The sequence below is a fragment of the Sturnus vulgaris genome, chromosome 2, assembly GCF_052056855.1.
Source record: "Sturnus vulgaris isolate bStuVul1 chromosome 2, bStuVul1.hap1, whole genome shotgun sequence".
Lineage (NCBI taxonomy): Eukaryota > Metazoa > Chordata > Aves > Passeriformes > Sturnidae > Sturnus > Sturnus vulgaris.
In genome coordinates, this window is record NC_142244.1 from 97,723,667 (window position 1) to 97,733,898 (window position 10,232).

The 10,232-nt window shown below is 34.2% G+C and overlaps 1 long non-coding RNA gene across 7 annotated transcripts in view; it reads left to right on the forward strand.

The window, feature by feature from the left end:
* LOC148224916 (uncharacterized) overlaps positions 1–10,232 on the forward strand; it is a 60,466-nt gene that overhangs the window by 36,680 nt on the left and 13,554 nt on the right. For 4 of the 7 annotated variants that reach the window (XR_015801753.1, XR_015801749.1, XR_015801750.1 and 1 more), the window contains one exon: positions 4,854–9,099. This is a non-coding gene — a long non-coding RNA (uncharacterized LOC148224916). The remainder of the gene's footprint in view (positions 1–4,853; positions 9,100–10,232) is intronic. The other 3 variants (XR_015801752.1, XR_015801754.1, XR_015801751.1) reach the window with 2 other exon arrangements.

Consider the following 10,232-nt stretch of genomic DNA (forward strand, 5'->3'; position numbering starts at 1 on the left):
TTCCATGTTTTAGTCAAGATCAACCTTTCTTATAGATGTTCATCCCTTCTAACTTGCTGTCTTGTAGAAGTCAATTGCTTCATTTTTCTTAGCAGAAAAGATAATTATGTGAGCAACACTAAGTTTTAGAGAGTTCTATGGTGATAGACACTAAGAGACAAAACATTTCTGAGGGGAAAAATCCACTGAAAAGAATCCAAATCCCTTTTCCAAAATTCAAGGGCAAATTAAAGAAAGCTGTAAACAGCAACAGATACAGAAAGTAATTATTTTAGCATAACATTCCAAAAGAAAACTTAAAACAAGTTTATCTCTGTAAAATATCCATCAAAATGCTTAAAATTCAGGATTTCAAAAAGTGTTAAGAAACATTATTTCATCATCTGACATTTTCTATCATGTAATGTGTATACAGTGGGTCTTCTAATTGACTGGAACTGAAAACAGTTAGCGTAGTAGTACTCTGGTTTTTATCAGGTAAATGAAGCTGCTAGGGGTTCACTGTCTGCAGTGATGATGTGAAAGTTGAGAAAATCTAACTTGGAAGCCAAGAAAAGGTCCTCCTTTCAAGATATTTTTCAGAAGAGTAACCAATAACAGGTTTAATGTATATATATATTTTGCGTAAAAATATGCATCCATTAAAATCTCTTACTTGAAAGTTCATTGCATGACTTTATTATTATCTCAGTATTTTTCCCACAGACCTACATTACATATACAACATATAACCAATCAAAGTAATACTCGCTGGCTTCCCTTTTTTTTAAAGGACTGCTATAATCACTGAATCAAACTAAGTATTCTAAACAGATGATTATGTTAATTTAAAATGGCTTGGTTGATGTTTATACAGCATTTATGCTTGTACTTATTTTATTATGAATGGTTTGTTAAACAGCTATAACTGGTCAACCAGCAGCAAAAGTAAATTCGTTTTAAGGATTATTGCCCAATAAATAATTTGCTGAGGCTTATCTGAGCCCTATTTAATAAAATTCCTAACCCTTAAAATAGAGCATATTCATTTGTAGCAATTATTGGTAGTTTAGACCTGTCATGGGCTCTGTATGTTTTACCACAGACTTTATGATACCTACAGATAGGTAGCCATTAAAATTAAGTATTTTTATTATGCAGTTAGGTGATTTCCGAAATGATGCATTTAGTATCTGTAGAAAAACAAAGCTTTGAATAATGTGTTCACATTATTTCAAGGATGCTTGGTAAGGAAATGCTACTTTTCTTCTGAAACAGAAGAAACAAAATTCAAGAACAGTTAAAATATTCACCAGCAAGAGTTGAGACAGTGCCACCTCTGGCTCCGAAAGACTAAATGGCCTTTAGTGTCATGGCAGACCTAAAGATGTACCTCCTAAATGCAAAATAAAATAAAATGTAATGAAATACACCAGAAAAAGAGTATAAATAGAATAAAAAGAATTCTTCAGTGGAAAAGTTGAGGCATTCATAGAACCTAACAACATAAGGAAAGAATATCTGTCCTTCTCAGAAACAAAAATAAAACACCTTTTTTAAATCTTTTTTTATCTTTCAAGGGAAACTCATATTAGTTAAATCTAAAGACCTCACCATGCTGAATATCTGAATATATTTTCTTTTCCGGAATCTCTTATTAATGGCTTTTTTTGTTGTTTTTGTTTTTGTTTTTGTTTTTGTTTTTGTACAGAGAAAATGAAAGTAATGCTATTTATTTTCTGAAAGTTTAAATAATATATTTTGCCCTTAAAAAAAGGTCACAGAACTTTTTGTATATTGTTGCTGAAAAGGCAAAGGTCGCCAGGCAACCTAAATTTTACAAGCCCTTTTGGTTCTACACTTTGTCACTCCAATATCAAGAACTCAGTGGTAGGGGTAAGGTGTTTCTTTTTCTCTTAGTAATGTAACTTAAGTAGATGTATTTGGTTTGGATGAAAAGAATAAGTTCTTACCACCTTCCAAGTAATTATATATTGTAAAGGGAAACTGTGAAAATATGCTAAAGACATCCCCAGGGAGAGAAGAGCTAATTGCCCGAATTTGGAAATGGTAGAATATAAGTGAAAGAATCTGAGCAGACAAAGTAAGCAGTTTTTAAAGCAATATAATATTGCAGCTATGATTTAATTCACAGTCTTGTGGTGACTGCAGATTCTGGCATTTGTCTATAAAATTATAAAAAGTTTTGATCAAAAACACTGCTAAATTTTGTTTATTTTCACAAATTAGAAATAATTGTTGTTATTGTTAAACATTCAAAAACAGATTTTTCAGGTTTAAAGACTTTGATTTTTTTCTTTTTAGCTAACAGCTATAAAAGGTATATGAAAAATCATTTTCTTTATAGTTAATTCAGGGCAGAAGTTTAACACTTACTGCCCTTGATCATGGAAATGTCTTACTTCATGGAGACTAATTATATTTTTTCCTTCAACCATTTTCAAGAATGAGTATTTGCCTTTTAAACTTTTACAATGTCTTAATCATATTATGACCTTAAATATTGGTGCTCCATCTGTTAAATTATGTAAGAAATTTCATATAAGGGAAGAAAATGCTGCGGTGGGGGGCAAAGATGAGATGTCTGTGGTCTATAAATGAGTCTTCCTTTTGTTGTCCAAATAGACTTAAAAATGTTTCCGAGGCACAGGGGTAAGAAATCCAAGCTCTTCACTGAAATAGTGGCATGTAAGTAAGGACTATTAAGTAGCTTTCAGTGTTTTACCTCTAGACATAAAACTGTTCAGGGAGATCTCTGTTCTATGAAACTTTACACAGTTTTAACATTACAGGAGTGATTAGCCTTATTGAACACAAAGTACATGGCTTAAGAAATGCATTAATAATTTCAAGAATAGAGCCACATTTATTAAATAATTCAGAGGTCTTTAAAGATGAATACCATTTTATAGACATTTGGTATAAGCAGGAAATTTTCTTTCCTCTTCTATGCAATTTTTCCTTCAGAAAAGTGCACAACAAAAATATTCTTACAAAACTCAAACACCAGAAGTTGATTATATTAACCTGTAGACAGAAATGGCTAGGAACATTAAAATGCAAATTTTTTTATAAAGGAAGTAGGGATCAGCCTAAAATTCTCACAGAAATTTAATCAGGAATGTTTTCCTACACTGAAGGTTTAATTCATAGAATAAAAGAGATAGGGGAGACAAAAATGCAGACAATAGACTTTTAAATCAGATTAGTGCTGGATAGTGAAGATTCAGTTCAGTTTGACAGAGGCTGTAGCTTATTTTGCTTAATATAAATAGCTCTCTGCATCACTACTGAAAGCATTCCATAGATATACATGCCTAATTCAATATGGACTGGAATATATCTATGTTATCATTTTATCAGAACAGTTGGCTTCATCATTAGGTAATAGACAAATAGAAACACGGAGTACTAGGGCTTACATCAAAAGATCACCCACTTTGGTCTTCTGCTTCTGGACATGACTTACTCTGTATGTTACCTGACAGAAGTTTATGCAGCCTCTCCATAAATGATTAGAACTTTTCCTTAGGCAGTCCACTTTAATAATCCACTGCTCTCCTTACTAGAAAGAGGTTCTCAAATTAAATAAATCTCCCTGACTTTAAATTAAACCTCTTGATCTTTGTTCTCTTTATCTTTGTTTATGACAACAACTTTTACATGCTTACACAGTCATTTCTTTTTCCTTCTGTGTCCATCTGTAAACAAAAGAGATATAATTCTTTAATTTTCTTTTCATAGGCTGTATATTATAACCCAATGATCATTCTCTCTACTGTATTCTGAACAACAAATCAGTACCATCTTTATCTTTTGTGAAGTTTAACATACAGAACTGGACCCTTTGCCCTCCATATTCTTATTTCTCTTTATTCACTGTGTAAGCAGCCTACAATCATCTGGGCTTTGTCAGATGGATTCTAGATTTACTGTTTTTTACTTTATTCAAAAGATTTGTTAGAGTTCCTAACAAATCCATGCTGTCTTTCAGTGGACGTATTGCTTTTCATACAAATCAATTGGTAACCATTCCAGTATTCCTGTTGGAACTAAAGTAATTTAAATAAATTTTCTTAGCTCGCTATTGCAGCCACCCTTTCTCTGTGACATAAACCTGGCCACACATTATCTGCTCTCAATATTCCAGGACGTGCATATTGGAATAGAATTAAACCACAACTTTGCCTTGGATTTTGTTTTTTATTTTTGCTTTTGTTTTGGTTTGCTGGGCTTGCTCTGGAGAGGGTGTGGGAATTATTGGGACCACCATTGCTGTTGCCACACTGCCACCATCCCCAGGGAGAGAGCCCCCGCAGCGGGGCCTGAGCCACACAGAGTTGCCATTTTGGCAGCACAGCTCCTCATTTGGATGAACTAGCTTTCCTGGTTATGTTTTGTCCCTGCTTTCAGGGCCTGTTGTTTTCAGGCTGGGGGAGCAGGAAATTAAGCCACAAGAGCCTCCCAAATATATTGCTTTAGTTTTCCTGAGCACCATGTGGCTGTAGCACAGGGCCAGTGGCCGTTTTGCCTTTGCCTGGGAAATCACGATGGATATTGTCTTTAGGAAATATTTTTGTTTGTTTGGTAGTGAATATCCTTTTGTGGGTAAAATTCTCTATTTTGTTCACTCTTTTATGAATATTGTTGAGGTTATTGAGATTTTTCAGTAAATTGTGATTCCAATTTATAATGTCTCCTAGTGTTCCTCCTAGACACTAGTTAAATGGCCAGTTGTCTATAAGTATCATATAACTTAGGAATAAATTTCCATTACTTTATCTGTCTCCTTCCCTACCAAGACTTCTCTAATTCTAAAATCTGACAAATAACAACTTCCTCTTCTGATACAGATGCTCATGGAAGTCACATTGAAGCATAAGGAAGACAGAGAAGTGAGTAGACATAGTAACATGGCTTCACCAAAGGCAAATCTGGAGTTGTGCTGCCGGGCTAACCTGATGGTCTTCTTATGATGATGTGACTGCATCAGTACAGAAGGAAAGATCAACTGATGTTATTTACCTGGTCACTTTTTAAGGCCTTTGGCACGGTCTCCCATCACATTCTTGATGCTAAATTGGATAGATTATGAGTTTGATGGATATATTGTTGGATGGATAAAGAACTGGCTGGATGGTCACATTCAAAGAGTTATGGTCAATGACTCAGTGCTCAAGTGGAAACCAGCAACCAGTGATGTCCTTCAAGAGTCCATATGGATACAAAAACTATTTTACATCTTCATTGATGGCACAGACCAATGGGGTTGAGTGCACTCTCATCAAGTTTTTGGATAACACCGAGATGAATGGTACAGTTTACATATTAAAGGGAAAGGACACCCTCCAGATGGACTTTAAGAGGCTTGAGGAGTGGGACTGTATGAATCTCATGAATATCAACAAGACCGATGCAAGGTCCTGCACCTGGGTCATGTCAATCTCTAACATCAATACAGACTGGAGAAGGAATGGATTGAGACCAATTCAGAGGAGAAGTACTTGATGTCCACCAACCTTGTGGATGAAAAGAACTGGATGTGATCTAGCAATGTATGCTTGCAGCCTAGGAATCATATGCTGGGCTGCATCAAATAAAGTGTAGCCATCAGGTCAAGAGAGGTGATTCTTCTTCCTTATGCTGGTCTTATGACACCCTGCTTGCAGTACTGTGTCAAGCTCTGGGATCATCAACACAGGAAAGACATGAACGTATTAGAGCAAATCCAGAGGCAGGATTTGCCTCTGGACACAAAAATCATGGAGGAGCACCTCTCTTATGGACAGGCTCAGAGACCTGGAGTTGTTTATCCAGGAAAAGAGAAGGGAGACTTACTGCAGCCTGTCGATACTTGAGTAGAAGTAATATAGAGAGAGCATTTTTACCAGGACCTGTAGCTACAGAACAAGAGTCATTGGTTAAAGTGGGAAAAAGATTTATATTGGATGGAAGGATGAAATTTTTTACAATGACTGTTGGGAGACACTGAAACAGGTTGCTCAGAGAAGATTCGGATGCCTCATCCCTGGAAGTGTCCAAAATCATGTTGGACAAGGCCTTAAGCAATGTAATCTATTGAAAGATATTCCTTATCCATGGCATGGAGTTTGGACTAGATTATTTTTGACGGTCTCTTCTTATGTAAACCAGTTTATGATTCTGTGACATTATGACATAGTATTTGAAATACATAGATGTTAACCTTCTACTCACAGGAACTCAGACAACTTTGTAGAGAGGGAAAATCAAAGGACAAGATAGACTGGAAATCATAAGAGCAAATAAATCCAGAAGCATTTAAAGGCAGTTTTTTTTTAATGTTCCAGCTGTTACTGTATAACAGATATAGTCCTACAGTAAAGGAAAAAAGCTCTTAAAATACTGATATTCATGTAGGATAGAGAAGGACAACTGATTTATCTGGGAATAGTTAAGTCATTGACTACAACAAGAAAATATATATTCATAAATTCATTTTGGTATTACTGAAATTTAATAACTGCATAATTATATAGTCCTATGCAAATATGTTAGAGGGAGATTTAAGTAGGACATGGCTTTATGCTGCTTTTCTGTATATGTGGGAGTTTGTCTACATGCATTTAGAAAATATGAATTCCTAATGTGCTATTTGAGTTGCTGTATAATCTGCTTAGAGAAACATACTTTCATCAGGGCTTTGTCAAGGTATCAGAATAACAGAAGTGTAACATCCTTGTATTCCTGAATTAAGATAAAATGAAAGCTGTAATTAAGATAGCAGCTTCTTACTACTTTGTTTACTTGATTATGTAATTAGGATAGAAAAGCATGCCATTTTGAAACAGAATTTGAATTTTTAATCCTTTTTGGGTTATTTTACTTTCCTAGGTTACTGAGCAGGAAAACTGGTTATTATGAGAATGCCTTTAAAATATAATTTTTTTAAATTGCCCTTAAACACCCTGATTCAGAACTTGCCAATGTTTGCAGAGCTAAGTTGTTCTAATGTAAAATATTAGAAAGGATACAGACAAATATTCCCAGAAACTGGCCAGATAAAGTGGAAATGGATATAATAGATTTTTAGTGTCTTCCTGTTGATTTTTTTTGGTTCTCAAAATGGACACTTCTAAAAGTCTGAACAATATATTTTCCCTAGGTTTTAAAAAAACCTTGTACTGAAATTCAGACAAGAATTTGATTTAGACCTTTTTTTCAAGTTAATCTCTAGTTAAAATCCAGCTCTATAATTTAGTAAAATGCATTTTTGACTCTACATTTTTAAATCTTCCTAATAAATCCTAAATGCTAAGTTTGGATTTAAAAATCTTTCTTTCACTTGGGATAAAAAAGGACAAATTTATGAATCATGACTTGAAAGATGTTTGGTTAAGATCAGCATCATAAACTTCAATCAAATTTGGGGTTGACATTCCAAAAACGTAGCCCTTCAATGCTATATATCAGTACTCACACAGCAAGCCACTTTAAAAAAGCACCTGTTTTTCAGGTGAACATTCTAACAGCACTCTGTGTGCATAAAATGAGGCAGAAAACCACTTATAAGCCTGAATTATTTTCTTTGCAACCTGCAGTGTTTTAGAAAGCTGAGAGCATAGGAAACTTCTCAGTATATGATGAATTTTAAACAGCACTCTTCTAACCCTCAGTGCATATTCAAGAAGAAATAGGTTGCACTGAATGTAGGGCACAGTGGAGAAACTGCTTCTGGCTGTTGCTCAGGTACAGGAATTTTCTGTTGCACAATCCAACTGTCACAACCACCATGCACCCTGCCTCAAATTACATACGGTGCTGCACTTCTTCCATTCTATTTGCTCTAAATGTGGGTTAATATATTAAGGATGCCACATTTATATAAGGCAAAATGGTCTGTGTCAGGTGCTATCCCTTGTCACATAATAAACAGGAAAAACATCATAAACAAAAAGTTCTGTAAATTTGTTAGCCACCTCATGTCTTTCTCATGATGCTTTCTGGGTCACCCAGAGTAGCTGATCACCTGCTTTAGTCTCAGGTATGAGCACTATCCAGGGACTTTGGCTGGGATAGGAAAGTACAAAGGTAAAAAATGCCTTTTTTATAAGGGTATTAATAAATATGTTGATTTTTTGGTGACCTACACTGATGTCTGAGAATCTGACAGAATCTTTGCTGCCTCTGAGATATTTTATGTACTATGAAATACAATGAAAATATATCAGAGGTAGAATTCTGTTACCACTTTAATATGAATGCAGGTGGCACTGCAAATGATATTTACAGAATAAAATGACTATTCTTGCCTTATTAAACTCAATCTTCTAGGTGAATTTTATGTCAGAAGAAGTGTTGGAATGTACTCCTAAAACTGTGGTTATAGTCAGAAAAGTGGCTGTCAATGTGGAGCTTGTTATTTAACATATCAGCTATTCTTCAGGTAAATCATGACTACTTTTATGTCTAAAGTAGGCTTTTACAACAGCGAACACTAAAGTACTAATTCAGCTATAGAAGACATTGCATTTCACTCTATTTGATGTAGGTGTTATTTTTGTTGATATTATATTTGACTATGGTTCAAAAATCCTTATTACAGATGAGAGTCCAGGAAAAAGGAGACAAAATAGACCAATTTTCTAACCTCAGTTTGACTTCATAGGTCTGACAAAGAGGAAAAAATCTGTAAAAAAACTATGAAAAAAACTGTGTAAAAACTGTGTAAAAACAAACCAAAACCCCCAAAATCATTCTCACACAATGTGAAACCTGTAACTATCTTGTTTCATGGTCAAAATCAATTTAATGGCATTTAATCTAAATTCACCAATGCCAAATGTCTTAATTTCTCTTATAGGTTACATCTACATTACTAGATTGCCAGTCACCTGTTTTCATAAAATATACTTCATTCTCCCTCTCACCATTCTTCCTAATGAGGAAAAAAAATGGTCTATGCTACCTATTAAGAATAATATTTGGTCTATAATAATACCTCTTCTAGGTACCCTCTGGGACAGAACTCATTGTCATGAGGCAAAACTATGCCAGAGATTAGATGGGGAGAAGTGATATGGGGATCTAGATCTACAGCTTTAACAAATGTAAATTAATGTAAGTTGAAGCATTTTTGTCTGTAAATTAAATTTTAGTGGCATCAAAATTAAAATCTTCTCAATACGTCATTTAAAATTGAAACCAAAAATCTTATTCAATAAAAAAGTCTACTAGGTACCTGAAATGAATGGAGATCAATGTCCATTGGTGCAAAGAATTACAAAGTAAGGCAATAAATAATACTTTTTGACAAAAAGCTAAGCATTTCCTCCTCAAAATTAACTCTGACTGACTAAAGTAAAAATTTCAACTATTAAAATTTTAAAAAATAATATAATTAAACACATTTTTTGCTTTTTTGGATGAACTTTTATGTGCAGTGACTGTGTTAAGGATAGCATTTTACTCATTCAGAAATGCAAGATATTCTTTTAGCATATGGAGCATTATCTGGCATTATACATCCAGTATTTGTACATGCCATTGAGAGCCTGGATGGTAAGTGAGATGATGTAGCTCAAGAACATTGAGAATGTTGCTTTCTCTACCAGTCTGTCATCTACACCATCTTCTGGTTCACAGTCAGCTGGCTTGGTCATAGATAAGGTTCTGACAGCTAGAGTTCACTGCATGGATCAAAGAAAAATCAAACAGACCTTGGAAAAATTATAAGAGAAATTGAAACAGCTTAGGATTTGATTCAAATTAAACTTAACATGGATGGAGGGCATAAATTTAAGGTATGACTTTGTCAGAAGTCCCAAGATATGCTAATAAATTTTGTAATTTTTGGCTTTTTTACTTTCTAATCAGTTCTTTTTTTTTGGTCTAGACTAGAAGCTAAATTAATACTACAAAAATCAGCATGGTTACATTAAAAAACAATTGTGTTTTTTTATTGCAGCAATATTTGTACCATTGGTGAAGCGATATATTCATCTAAAAATAAGCTGAAGTAATTCTCACTTTAATCCATTTTTCATATTGTGAGAATTGTATCCAAGGGCTTTAATGCAAAAAGCAATTGAGTCCTGGTAGTGGTCACTGTTGCAAAGCACACATCAAAAATTCAGTGTAAAAACAAAATGTCATGTTTGTTCTCAAAAGAGTTTAGTTTTCTTAAGAAGTGAACATGAATGGTTAACTAATGCTTAAATAAAGTTATCTGAATTTGAATACAAGAAATAAAT